The following is a 13,873-nucleotide window of genomic DNA, read 5'->3' as shown; positions in this document are numbered from 1 at the left end:
ACCTCCCAAAGGTTCTAACGCCCTAAAACAGTGACTCTCTCCTGCTTCCCCCCCTGACCATCCAAAACCTTTTGGGGCAGACTACAGTGGTTCCCACTCCTATAGGTGCAATTACTTCTGAACGGTATGTTCTAGATATCATATAGGAGGGGTATTGTGTAGAACATACACAAACACTACTCAACATTCCTCTCCTCAGACACAAGTTATCCATGGAAATCCAACATCTGCTCCTAGAAGAGGTGCTTGCAGTACTTGCCAAAAGGGCCATAGAGCCAATGCCGCCACTACATCGGAACAGAGGGGTGTACTTCCTGTGCTTTCTCATTTGCAAAAAGGATGGCTCCCTTAAGCCTATACTCAACCTCCGACCCCTCAACAGATCCATCCTGTTGAAATTTTTCCACATGGTCACTCTTTGAGAGGTCATCCCATTGTTGTGGCAAGGCATCTTAAGACCGTCCTCGACTTGAAGGACACCTATTTCCGTATTCCCATCCACCCCTCCCATCAAAGAGTTCTGTGGTTTGTGGTGAGTTGACAACATTATCAGTTCAATCTGCTGCCTTTTGGGGTCACAAAGGCCCCAGAGTCTTAGCCAAATGGTTAGCTCATAGCCATTCACCTCGGGTCGGGTGGCATCCTCTTATTTTCTTACCTAGATGACTAGCTGATCAAGAGCATTACACAGTAGCAATGTCTGTCACACTCTCAAACAACCATAGACCTTTTTTACAAGCTGGGCTTCATGTTAAATGTAGCCAGATCTCATTATCAGCCCCTCCAGGAACACCCCTTCCTCTGGGCTGCGCTAGACTCAAGGGTAAAGAAGGCTTACCCAAGCCTGGACAGGGTTAATAGCTTCCAAAATGTATCTCTTATTCAGCTAAATCGTCCAGTAATGGTCAGAATAGTTATGTATTTGCTAATCATGATGGGGTCTGCCATTGCAATAGTCCCACATGCAAGGCTACAGATACATGTTTTACAACAGTGCCTAGCAGCACAGTGATCTCAGGCAGAGGATCTATGGGAGGATCTAGTTTTGAGTTGAGGCTGTACACACCGCTCTCTGCAGTGGTGGAATGCCAACCACCTGTTACAGGGATGGCCTTTTCTAAGCCTAGTTCCTTAAGAAACCATCACCACAGACATCTCGAACTGGGCCTGCATCTCCTTGACCACAAAATCCAGGTCTTGTGGACACCTGCGCAGCAGTGCCTCCATATCAACCACCTAGAATTGCTGGCTATTCAATTGGCTTTTCAAGCATTTCTTCCATTCATTCACAACAAGATTCTTTCAGTTAACACTGGCTACACTATAGCTATATTTTACCTACAAAACCAAGGGGGCGTGCACTCGCCCAAACGGTCTGCTGTAACCCAGAGCATTTGGAGGTGGGTGATTCATCACAAGGTGCAGTTGGTCTGAGGTACCGGGTTTTTATGGACCCGGCGGTGCCAGGGAGAACACCCAAAGACCTCGAGTCCTTCCTGTTTTGGACCACAGAAACACAGAGTCTTCTAGGTGATGTCAAAGATCGTATTTATTGGCTGCAACCAGTAACCGGTATCCTAGAAGTACAACAGCATGTAAGTTCTCAGGAGAGTGCTCGTTTTTACAGAACCAGTCTTCTCTCTTTATACTGAATTTTGAGCTTCAGGCAAAACATTCCTTGTTTTACGGTCAACCATACAAATATTTCTATTACAAAGAAAAAGCAGAGTCATGATGACAAGCCCACATTTCAGTTTGTCCAGTTCGTGATAGATTACCCGGCAAGGCCCAGAACTTTCATCAGATATCGACGGACCCCTAATAAAATCCGGCACCTCCTCCTTGTGAAACAGGCCATAAAGAAGAAACAGGGACAGGTGTGTGTAAGATAAAACATAGCTTGTATGCGATGAACTGTTTATGACATGTTGTGCCTTGATACTAATCTCATTCGGCCACTGGGATGGGAACTGCTCGAACAGGTTTGGCTTGAGGCAGTGGAGTTAGCTCGCCCAGGTCACAGAGGAGTCAGCAAAGGTGTACGTGTCCTTTTGGATCGAATTCGGCCTTGGTCGTTTTGACTATGTAAGGGCAATCACAAACTGGATGCCGCTCACAAAATGGAAACCGAGGGTTCAAGACAAAAACTACGATTTCAGGGTGATTTCGTCACTCGATCATGACGCAAATGCTTAGGTATAGTATCTCAATCATTACCGGTCTGCCGATACCAAAATCGTCATGATACGATGATATTTTTTGACACGACTGTAGGGCTTCGGTACCACACAATAGCAGGGTCCAGAATTTTCAGTACCACAGGTCATACAAAACATTCTGGCTCAGGACAACGACTTGGTCAATCTGCTCAGCGGGAACAACCGAGACCCTACTCATTTACTTATAGCAGGCAGGCACAAAAGTATTCATGGTCCTATTTACCAGGGTTTAGTACTCCCCCACTAGTGTGGAGATCTCTGCACTCTTACATCCCACTCAAGGGATAGGACGTGAGTGTTCCAATGTATGGTCACCCCAGTCTCAACTATGCACTGTGAAATCAAGTAGTTATTTCCCTATTTTTGTGCCTATTATCATGTAATGCTATCCGTAAAGGCTCCTGTTGTGGTACCATGTGCCCCAGATTCTAGAATATTTTTTTTCATATGCAGATCTTTTATAAAGGGCTTTACCTGAAGACTTTCTGATAGTTGCCAACCAATGGGGGATGGGGAGGGGACAGTGTTCCTCTGCCAACATGCAATGTCACGCTTGGCCACTAAGAACCAGATTCCCACTAGGTTCTTAGAGACAATAGTCCCCTCCCAGTCATCCATTATGCTTAGGAGTGCCTCACCACCGCCACCAATTCACTTAGGGTATGTTGCCAATACTTATTTTAATTTTCTTGGATCATGAACTTATAAAGTGGCATCTGTGCATCAAGGGTAGTTCTGCGAGGCTGCCCTCCCAATCTGGCTGAGTAGTAGTACACTGTGAAAACATTTACAATTTATTAGCCAGAAACAGGCGGGCAGGTTGTGTGAGGCCATTTTATTCTTAATCCACTCCTCATCTACAAGTGGTTCCTGGTCCCCTCAACCCAGCCCCCGTGACCCCCAGCCCCCCTCACCCACACATTCAAATTCGGCACTTCTGATAGACATCTAGACGCAGATTCCTTAACTTTTGAAATCTCCCCAGGCAGCAGTACCTCTGCGCACTGGGGGATGGCGTTGTACTGCTCCGTGGTTACTTTTTCTCTGGATATGACATCAGTGGAGCCATATAAGGCCCCTCCGATGCATGTTTATTAGGCTGCTGTGACAAACTTTTTCAGTCTGAAACAGTGTGCTCTTTGCCCTCTGGGTAGCAGTATTGTGGGTCCTGTGCTCGCAAGATGTCTGGTACGGACTGCACTCTATCTGTATGTGGTGCCTGGGCAAGCACCACGACAAGTGTGAAGCCTGTCAGCGGTTAAAGCCAAAGGGGCTACGGGAGTAGTGCATGATGTTTCTGACGGCGTGGTTGTCGCAGACTTCCATCTCACATGGTCGGTCTTCCTCCCGGGCCAGAGGTTATTCCCGTGAGGGGCGTTCTTCACACTTTAGTCAACTGCAACGCTCCCAGTCTCTGTCAACATCACACGGTAAGCGGCACCACAAGAGGTCGAAGGCCCGGGGCTCTATGGTGTCTCCGACTCACGATATAGATCTCTAAGGTGTCTCTCGCCCTAAATTCTGAGACTCCCGCTCCGGCATCACTTCAGAGCCTCCGGGTTTTCCCTGGAACGGGACGGCCTGGAAGCAGATGCAGGAGTACTATAAGGCTCTCATTGATCTTTGGGCCCTCATCTCCCTCTGGAGCACCAGCGGGCCCCAAGGAGGTCGCAGGTGCCGTAACTGCATCATCTCCGGTGGATTCTCCCCTCAGTGGCAGTTCCACCCTCGGACTATGAGGTGCCGGTGCACGGTCCTTCGGAGCCAGCTTTGAAAGTTGGTTCCGGTCGCAATTACGGTGCCGTTCGTTGTGGTGCCAGTAGACTTTGAGCTACTGTTGGTGTCCACTGTACGGATATCTGCGCAAATACCAGCTGACTTCTCTCCTTCCCAGGTGGATGTTGACTCAACGCCATTTGACGTAATTTATGAGAGCTATGAAGCCGTATTCTGTGCCAGTCATTTCTGTGAAGGATCCATGAGACCTGTTGTGAGAAGGTGACCCCCTTCACTATAGCCCGACGCCCAGGACATATTGTTTGGGGTCATGGGCAGGAAGTTTTCATGTATATGTTGTCCTTGGAAGTAGGCACAACCCTCTGCAGCACAAACCCTTTGGCTGCCAGTTTGCAGTACCACATTATGGATCAGGGAAGGCCAATGTCAGCAGTTAATGTAATATTTTTGCCCATATGTTGTTCAAACTTGTTTTTATTGTTCATTGTTAAAAGCCTTAATTATTAGGGTGAATGCTCTAAGTAAATGTAAGCTCCGAGTGCACTACTTACAGTGGTTCCAGTATAAAAATGTGTACACACGTTTTCAAAGTTTAGCAATATGAGACTATTTATAATGCTAACACAAAGAGATGAATTTTCAGAGCTCCGTCCATCATCTGCTTGTGTTTGCTTTGTTCGCTCTAAGTTGACAGGGTATACCCAGATGTGGGTCCCTTGCTTGCCACTGGATTCAAGATAGCCTGGCTGATGAAGGGTGTTAACCAGAAACCGGTCCCAGGATGCTTGTTTCTGGTTTCAGGGAAGACCTGGCTTAACATTTCGGGCTGGACTGTTCCCATGAGGCACAGGGTCAAGACTGATTTGCATATAGATGGGTCCGAACTGAGGTGGCGAAGTGAGCTAAAGAATGATGATGGATTCAACCCTGATCTGTGAATGGGGGTGAGTGTCTGAACAGTTTCAGCGCTCCGTCCATCTCCTTGGGTTTGCTATGTATATTGCTCTCAGAATGCTCTCTGATTTGATGCAAATATTTGCATAAGCTTGAAAGCAAGATTAATGAATCTTTGCTCTCAAAATAAAATGTTCATAAAAAACATGAAAGCAGGAAAAAAAACATTTTGCTAAACTACTGTAAAATTTCAGGTTGTATTTCTTTGCAACATCATTTAGTAACATGTGTTGATGCATGCTATTATTTCCCAAAAATATTCATAATGGAGAATCAGTATAACCAGTTTTAATAAGATTATGGTAAACAAAAATAAACAAGCATTGGCAAGGCCAGTAGGTCTGAAATTGGTGGTCAGCTTTTTAGTTTTGTTAATGTGTGACTTGTTTTGGCTATGGTTTGTGTAAAACCTTATTGGTGTGGGAACTGCTGGGCCCTCACCATTATAACAAACACTGGCAACAGCAAAAACAAAAATATACTTGGTCTCAAAATTCCCAAGAATTTACAGAAGTAGGACAGGAAATAGTACCCAGAAAATGTTTGTGAACTATATTTTAGCATGAGCAATTATGATTGTGTAGGTTTGCTCATGTGAAAATCTGAGTGTTTGCAAGTTCACTTTCACTCCAACCCCTTTTTTCCCAACTCTGGAAGAAGGTTTACGTCTGCCATTGTCAGGAGTAAATTGCCAACATTTCTCATTACGGGAAAATATTAGAGAAGAGTTGTTGAAAACCCTTAAAACATGATCTGAAAGAAACAATTAGTTATAGATTCCGTACCTTAGAATATCCCCCAGGCGTCAGACAGCAGTACCCTTGCGCGTCGGTAGCTAGCGTCGGTCGACTCTGCATCTGTCGTCGGTGTCGTGGTCGCAGGGATGCCGTTGCGGAAGTTAATTACATGCCACCCTCACGCGCTGACGTCTGTTCTTTTTATTTTGCGCCAGCAATCGCAGATCCGGAGAAAGAAGTCGAAGAAGCATTGTCGCTCTTAGACTTCTCCTCGTGCGTCTTCGGACAAAACGCATGGTGCGGGTGGTGCCCCTCGCACGGCTCCGCGTGCAGAGCCCTCAGAGTCGACTCTGGCCTTCCCGGGACCGGAAGCGACCCCTGCCCAGCTTCGTCAATTTTACGAAGCGATGCATGCCATCTTTGGGCAGCTCGACTCTGCCGGTGCGCCTTCTGGCCCCGCAGACTCTGCTGCAGGCCCTAGCCCTTTGACGCAGGCAGCTCCGGCCTTGGCTCCGCAGATCCCCCTTGGATCCAGGCCTGAATCCAGATCGGCGCTGGTCGACCTTGTGACACCTTCACCGGCGCCGCTTCCACCAGCACCACGTCCACAGCCGACCACCTGCGACGTTGACCCCGGCTTCCACCCTGATGTCGACAGACGCCTGATCCAGCGCCGATGGGTACTTTGGTCCCTGTGTTCCACTCTGGCTATTTTCATCCAGATTGACAGCCAGAGGAGGGTGAGGAAGACTGGGAGGGGTCTGATGACCATTCAACTGCCCAGCTAGAGTGTGAGCCGGACTGGAGAGAAGAACTGGGGGATGCCAGTGGTCTGGATACCTCCCCAGACCTAGGCATGTTTTCTCCTCCTACCATGGCTACGGAGGAGGGAGCGTCATACGCAGTGGTGTTGCGTAGGGCGGCCGAGGCTCTCCACCTCGAGCTACCTGCGGTGGAAGTCAGGACTAACCTCCTAACAGAGGTGCTTCCGCCGGCAGAAAGCACTACAGAGCCCCTGCTGCCGTTCATTGAAGCCCTTACGGACATCCGTTTCGTCACCTGGTCCAGGCCCAACACAGGGTCTCCTGTGGATAGGATGGTTGCCCAACACCACTTTCCTCTCCCTACACCGTACCCCTGAGAGCTTGGTGGTCCAAGCTTCTACGACCAAGGGCGCCTTCCCTACAGCTCCACCTGATAGAGAATCCAAGAAGCTGGACCAACTTGGGAAAAAGATGTTTTCTTCCTCCTGCTTGGGACTGCTGTAGGTAAACACTGCATGTCTGTTGGGCCGTTATTCCCACTCTGTGTGGGATACGGTGACATCAGTGCTACCTCAGTGCCCGGAGGAGGCCCTGGCCGTGCTGTCGACGAGGGGAGATATGCAGCAAAGTTTACCATCCACTGTGGACTGGATACCGCTGACACACTGGGCAGAACGATTGCCACGTCAGTAGCCCTTCGGCGCTAGACCTGGTTGCGTTCGACTGGGTTATCTGGGGAGGTCCCAACCACACTTATGGACATGACCGTCATCTTTTCGACGACAAGGCATATAGCGTGCTGGAGCGCTTTAAGGACTCTCGATCTACTGCCAGGTCCTTGGGCCTCTCCACCACCCACCCTGCGCAGTCTGCATTTCGCCCCTTTCAAGGCTACAAAAGGGGTGCCCCAGTACGTCCCGCCCAGAGCCGCAGGCCGGCGCATGTTGTTCCGCCCCAGCACAGCTGGGGACTTGGGAACCACTGGCGTGGTTCTGGGCGCCAGCGAGCAGGCCAGTCCACCACAGCCCCCTCTGCTTCATCCTCCAAACCATCCTAGTCCGACCTTCCAGGGCCACCAAATGCCAGTGGGCGCCAGGATCCACCATCATGTTGGACAGGTGGGTTCTGCAGATAGTCCGAAGGGACTACTCCCTCCCCTTCGAGACTTCCCCTCTTTCCATGCCACCTCAGTATCATTACAAAGAAAAATTCACCCGCACCTCCATTCATTTAAGATCGGAAATCCGATCAAGGCAAAAGATAGACTAAATTAATTATGTCTGTCTTAGCAATAGTTTTTTGCCTCTTTTATTTTAATTTATTTTATAAAGAAGAAATTGTTCTTTGATAGGCCAAATTAGGAACACATTATCAACCAAACAAAATATCACATTGATATAAACAAAGTCTACACAAAAAATCAATTGTCACATATTATGCATAAATTACCACAAAAATTGACAATACATTTAAACACATACAAAATTCTCAAAAATTCAATACATAAATACATTCAAAATAGTTAGGCATGTCAAAAAAGCTGTTTCTATACAAACTGTTTATATGTATGTATATTCAATTTCAATGCATTACGCATTGAATCAAACAACACAAGAGAAAAGGATTCCTGACTTCTAAAAAGCAACAAATCCTGGTATGTTAAGTGAGTAGAGAATTAATCTTCACATAGCCGACGCGTTTCGAGTTCTGGCTTACAAATTACCAAACTCTCATCAGGGCAGCTTTAATCTTGTCTTTAACAACTGTGTTTGACAAAAAAGAAAAAGAAATACAGTCGTTTTAAAAGAGCTTCTCAGAGGCCCCTATAAAATGACTTCACCACCACTTCGATATGTAGCCACATACCTGTGTACTACCAGTACGAAGTTCTGGCGTTTGATTGTTCTCCTACGAAGTGCTTTACAGTCTGCAATAAAGTATCAAACCCCTATTAGAGTCATACCGTCAAACTTGCAATCATGCCGACATCTAAAGTAAAGGAAAGGGAAATACCTTACGTGGATGACATTAGGATCATTCCGGATGTGGCACAGTTCTTTGTTTCTGCAAGAGTTAAAACTGTTTTTACTAATCTATTCGGTTACTCTGTGTACAAGAGGTTAAGAATAAACGTGACCATTACTCACTCGATGGTCGCTGCTTGTTTACAAGCTGATATCGGTCTCTATTGATTCCAGATAGTTTTGACGGGAAGCTATAAGAGGAAAAGAAACGGGCTGAAATTAGTTCCGTTTCCCCGAGGCTTGTATCACAAAGCCCCTTTTCTTTAGAAACCGTTTGAGATCACTTACCAAATTCAGCAAAAAGCGCATGGCATTAAATGGAGTCCGTTGCTCACTAAGTTGTTCGCAAACAAACAGACTCATGCAGTTCAAAGGTATAGTTCCAGGTCAGTGGGTCACGTGACACCTCTCTTCGCCAAATGAGGAGGAGCCACGTGCCAATTGCATTCTGGACCTTGTGTTTCCCGAGGAAGCGTTTCAAACCAACATTGCGGAAGGTGATCTTTTCATGATAAATTCGAAGTCAGGGTTAAATTCTATTCAATTCGCTCATGCAATTGAGCCCCTTGTTGATACTGTTGAATTTCATAATTAAGTACGCTTCTTTGCGTAATAGCGCACTTTCAATATTGGGAGACCGATGTTTGGGGTCTATTGCAGCCAGTACTGTCCACTCAAAATCATTTTCGGAATGATTGACAGATGTAAAATGCTCAACCATTGGGGCAGTTAGAACCCTGCGCCTTATGCGTGATCTTTGTTGTGTGATTCTCATATTGATTTGTTGGCATGTTTTGCCAATATATACCTTGTTGCATCTGCAAAGCACTGCGTAAACAACATTTTTGGTTTTACAGTTTGTGAAACTGTCGTGCCTCAATTTGATATTATGTTCAAATACATTTCCCTCCAATGTTGACGAGCAAGCAACCCAGCACCCACATTTGTGGTGCCCACATATTGGTTTCAAATTCCACTGTGTGATTAAATCACTTTTTGGTTTAGGAACATAGCTATCAGCTCTAACCAGCTGTTGTCCTATACTGAGATTTTTCTACATAGCGAAGATGGGTTTGGGCATAGGGTATTCCAGATTCTCCAGCAGGTGCCAATTTTTTAGGATGATCTGCCTAAACTTGTTTGTGTGTGAGCCATAGGTTGTCACACAAACAAGCTTCTCCAACTCCGGCTTATCTTTTTTCTGTAGCAAGCTTTCTCTGGGGGTGAATCTCACTCTCTCTCTGGAGGTGAATCTCACTCTCTTTTTAGAGTGCCTAAGCATTTTTTTCGGATAGCCCCTCTTTGTCATTTCCTCACAGAATGAATTAGCTCGAATTCTGCCAGCTCTGTACAGTTTCTTCTTATCCTTAACAGTTGCCCATACGGAAGATTTTCCTTCAGGCACTGGGGATGTGAACTCCTATAATGGAGGATGGTGTTTCTGTCCATCTCTTTTTTGTACAATGTTGTGTTAAGTATTCCTGCTACCGGGATTATTGATACGTCCAAAAATGTCATCTTCAATTTACTAGACTGCATTGAGTACTTACTGTCAATGTGTGTTGTGTTGATCCAATCGACAAAGCAGTCCAACTCTGTCTGGCTCCCCTGCCACAGGAACCAGACATTGTCGATATACCTCAACCATTGGAGCATGTTGTTAGTGAAAGGATTATTATTATGGAGGAACCTTTCCTCGTATTGGGCCATAAACAACACAGCCATCTCCGGCGCATAAGGACACCCCATCGCGGTGCCCTTTACTTGTACAAAAAATTCGTTCTCGAACTTGAAATAATTACTTTTCAGTGAAATTTCAGCTAGTTCAATAATGAACGATGTGGGTACCTGATGGGGGCTTTCTCTCGAATCCAAGTAAAATTCCATTACCTGGAGAGCTTCATCTTGAGGGATTTGGGTGTATAATGATGTTACATCCATTGTAACCATTATTTGGGTCTCATCAAAATGTTTCCCCTCGACTTTTGTGATGAAATCCGTCGTATCTCTGAGATAAGGCTTGACATCACTTATGAATGGTTTAAGGAAGAAGTCAATGTACTTTGAAACTGGCTCCAATACCGAGTCTCACCCCAAAACGATGGGGCGTCCTAGGGGTGTTTGGCTATTCTTATGTATCTTTGGTAAAAAATACAAAATGGGGGTTTTTGGTGCTTTTTTATTCAAGAATTCAAACTCCTTAGTTCCCAGAAAGCCTTGATCCAAGGCAATTTTAGTTAGCTTCTCATTAGAGGACTCTGGTCTCCGCCGGAGTCCGCTCTCCACATCACTCTTATGGAGCTCCGGGCTATCCGTCTTGCACTGAAAACATTCCTTCCCTCTGTCCGGGGAAGAGTGGTGCAGGTGTTGACGGACAACACCACTGCCATGTGGTACTGCAACAAACAGTGGTCCCTATGCGAGGCCCTGCGCCTCTGGACATGGCTGGAACATCATGGCATATCCCTGGTGGTTCAACACCTGGCAGGTTCTCTGAATGCCAGGGCATACGAGCTTAGCCGCAGGTGCATGATGCATCACGAATGGTGTCTTCACTCAGAGGTGGTGTAAGGTCTCTTTCTGCAGTGGGGAGAGACTTGGTTAGATCTATTCGCCACCGAAGAAAACACGCAATGTCAGCAGTTTTGCACGTTGAAATTTCCAAGGCGACACTCGCTAGGTGACGCTTTTTTGTCTCGAGTGGAGTTGCGGTTTTCTATATGCCTTTCCGCCTATACCACTTTTGCCTAGAGTGCTGAAGAGCAACCGGGCCCAAGTCATTCTTGTGGCTCCAGATTGGGCATGAAGAGTCTGGTATCCCAACCTACTCAAAATGGCCTCCGATCCAACTGCCTCTTCTGGAGGATCGTCTGTCGCAGCAGCAGGGGACTGTATTCCACCCAAACCTGTCCAGCCTCCACATCCTTTTGTGGAGATTGAGCGGCAGCAGTTGACGTCATTTGACTTGCCTCCCGAAATGTGTGATGTTATCTTGGCAGCCAGGCGTTCTTCCATTATAATGGAATACGCTTGCAGATGGAATAAGTTTGTGGCATGGTGCACAGCAAAGGCTGTGGATCCCCTTTCTGACCCTCTTTCTGAGGTTCTCTTGTTCCTTCTTTCTTTAGCCCAGCAGGGCTCTGCTCTGGTCACTATCAAGGGTTATCTTTCGGCCATTTCTGACTTTCTAAGGCTTCCTGATCAGCCTTCTCTCTTCAAATCCCTAGTTGTAAATCGTTTCTTAAAAGGCATCAATCATCTCTTTCCACGTATTCCCTTTGTGATGCCTCAGTGGGACTTAAATTTGGTCTTGACATATTTGATGTGCGTTCCCTTTGAGCCACTTCACAACTGTCCTCTATGACTCTTTACTCTTAAGACTGCATTCCTGGTAGCCATCACATCAGCTAGAAGAGTGAGTGAGCTCCAGGCTCTTTCATCCAAGCCTCCTTTTCCGGCTGTACATCCGGACAAGGTTGTACTCACAACTCGTCCATCCTTCCTTCCCAAACTGGTCACCGCCTTTCACATTGGGCAAACCATCACTTTGCCCACCTTCTTTCGGCCTCCACGTCCTCCTAAAGAGAAAGAGAGGCTCCACCGTCTGGACCCAAAACGGTTGATTTCCTTCTATCTGGATCGCGCCAAACAGTTCCGGGTGGATGACCAGCTCTTTGTTGGCTACATGGGCGCCAATAAAGGTTGGGCCGTACACAAGCGGATCATCTCAAGACGGGTTGTTTGGTGCATTAAAGCCTGTTATTCTCTAGCTAAAAAGGAGCCTCCAGTGGGGCTACGTGCCAATTCCACCAGGGTGACAGCAGCCACTACTGCTTTGGGACGAGGGGTCCTTCTGAATGACATCTGTCAGACAGCTACCTGGGCATCGCTGCACACGTTCACCACAAACTACTGCCTGAACAATCCAGTCCGGAGAGATAGCTTCATTGGCCTTTCTGTACTCCAGGACTTTCTGGTGTGAACTTGGTTCGCGCAGACCCACCTCCGGGGTTGGTATTACTGGGGTATCTATTCCAAGGTAAGGAATCTATAACTAAATGTTTCTTTCCGATGAACAAGTTACTTACCTTCGGTAACAATATATCTGTAAAAAAACATAGGTTAGTTATAGATTCCTTACCGCCCCACCCATCCTCCCCGTTCTGCTAACTGATTTCTAGGTTAGTGCCATCCCTTTCAGGGCCCTAGTTTTGTGCACCAGTGGTCAGTGTCTTGCATGGCTCTGCCTTCCTGGCGCGGAAAGTCATGTACAGAACTGACGTCACCGTGCAAGGGTGGCGTCTAAGCAGCTTCTGCAATTACATCCCGGCGACCGCAACACCACCGATGGACGCGGAGTCGACCAACGCCACCTACAGACGCTCAGGGGAACTGATGACAAAAAATTTCCGGATCCATTCTGACACCTGGGGGATATTCTAAGGTAACGAATCTATAACTAACCTATGTTTCTTACAGATATATTGTTACCAAAGGTAAGTAACTTGTTCGTTAGTAGGTTTGCACAGACTCTAAAGGGCATTCTAACCCTGGAACTATTGCTTACCACTACCTTCAGCCCAAATATATTGATCTGCGGAAAAGTGGCAGCATAAGGGGATTGCAAGTATTAAAACACTACTATTTTTATGAGCCTTGGCATAATCAGAGCGGCTATATCAGAGCTCTTACATAATGAGATTTCTGCCATAATTTGTTGCTGTACTACATGGCACCAAAGGGGCAAGTGGATTTTGTTACAGAACAAGTAGGTTTATGAAGCAAACTGCCCCATGGGCAAGAAGATTCCACACCCCTCCCCTTAGAGCAGGCAGTGGCCCCTTCTGGGTTGGACAGCTGGATTGCGGAGCTGGGTGAATCGAGTGGGCTAGATTTGTTCCCTCCTGACCTTGCTTCGGAAGCTAGTTCCTCTTAGGCAGATGTTTTGAAGAGAGTGGTTGATGTCTTGGATATTACTCTTGCCTCTTATTGAGGGCCTTCATCCTTGCCATTCCGGGGTTAAGCCGGTGCTCCCTTTTTGTAAAACCCATACTGACATTTTGTTGAGGGCAGGGGCAAAACTTGAGTCAGGTGTGCCAGTGGACCCCATCATTGCCCATTCCTACTGCCCTGCCCCTGGTGAACCCGATGGGAAACAGCATTTACAACGCATGCTTTAGATCGCATGCCATTACAACGCAGTTGTTACAACAACCGTGTTGTTTCAACGCGAACCATTACATCGCAAGTTGTTACAACGACTTGCTGTAGGGGGCAGAAGGTGTTGGATTTTCAATCCAACACCTTCCCTGATGTTGCACAAACTGGAGTAGGAATAGTAAATTATACTATTCCTATGTCCAGCGTGCTCCCTACATCAAGTCATTGTAACGACTTGCGATGTAATGGTTCATGTTGCAACAACACAGTTGTTGCAC

At 46.7% G+C, this 13,873-nt stretch overlaps 1 protein-coding gene and 1 long non-coding RNA gene across 2 annotated transcripts in view; one reads left to right on the top strand and one right to left on the bottom strand.

The window, feature by feature from the left end:
- LOC147733678 (transient receptor potential cation channel subfamily M member 7-like) overlaps nt 1-13,873 on the top strand; it is a 1,990,815-nt gene that overhangs the window by 938,708 nt on the left and 1,038,234 nt on the right. The gene's annotated exons all lie outside the window — the stretch shown is intronic.
- On the bottom strand, nt 8,081-8,475 carry LOC147733680 (uncharacterized). Its single transcript, XR_015308537.1, has 3 exons — nt 8,425-8,475; nt 8,278-8,338; nt 8,081-8,174 (listed from the first exon to the last, which is right to left on the bottom strand). It is a non-coding gene; the product is annotated as an uncharacterized LOC147733680 (long non-coding RNA).

Source organism: Lissotriton vulgaris, chromosome 2_1 (assembly GCF_964263255.1).
Source record: "Lissotriton vulgaris chromosome 2_1, aLisVul1.2, whole genome shotgun sequence".
Classification (NCBI taxonomy): Eukaryota; Metazoa; Chordata; class Amphibia; order Caudata; family Salamandridae; genus Lissotriton; species Lissotriton vulgaris.
The sequence above is the reverse complement of the archived record's forward strand: the minus strand, read 5'-3'. Positions and strand labels throughout refer to the sequence as shown.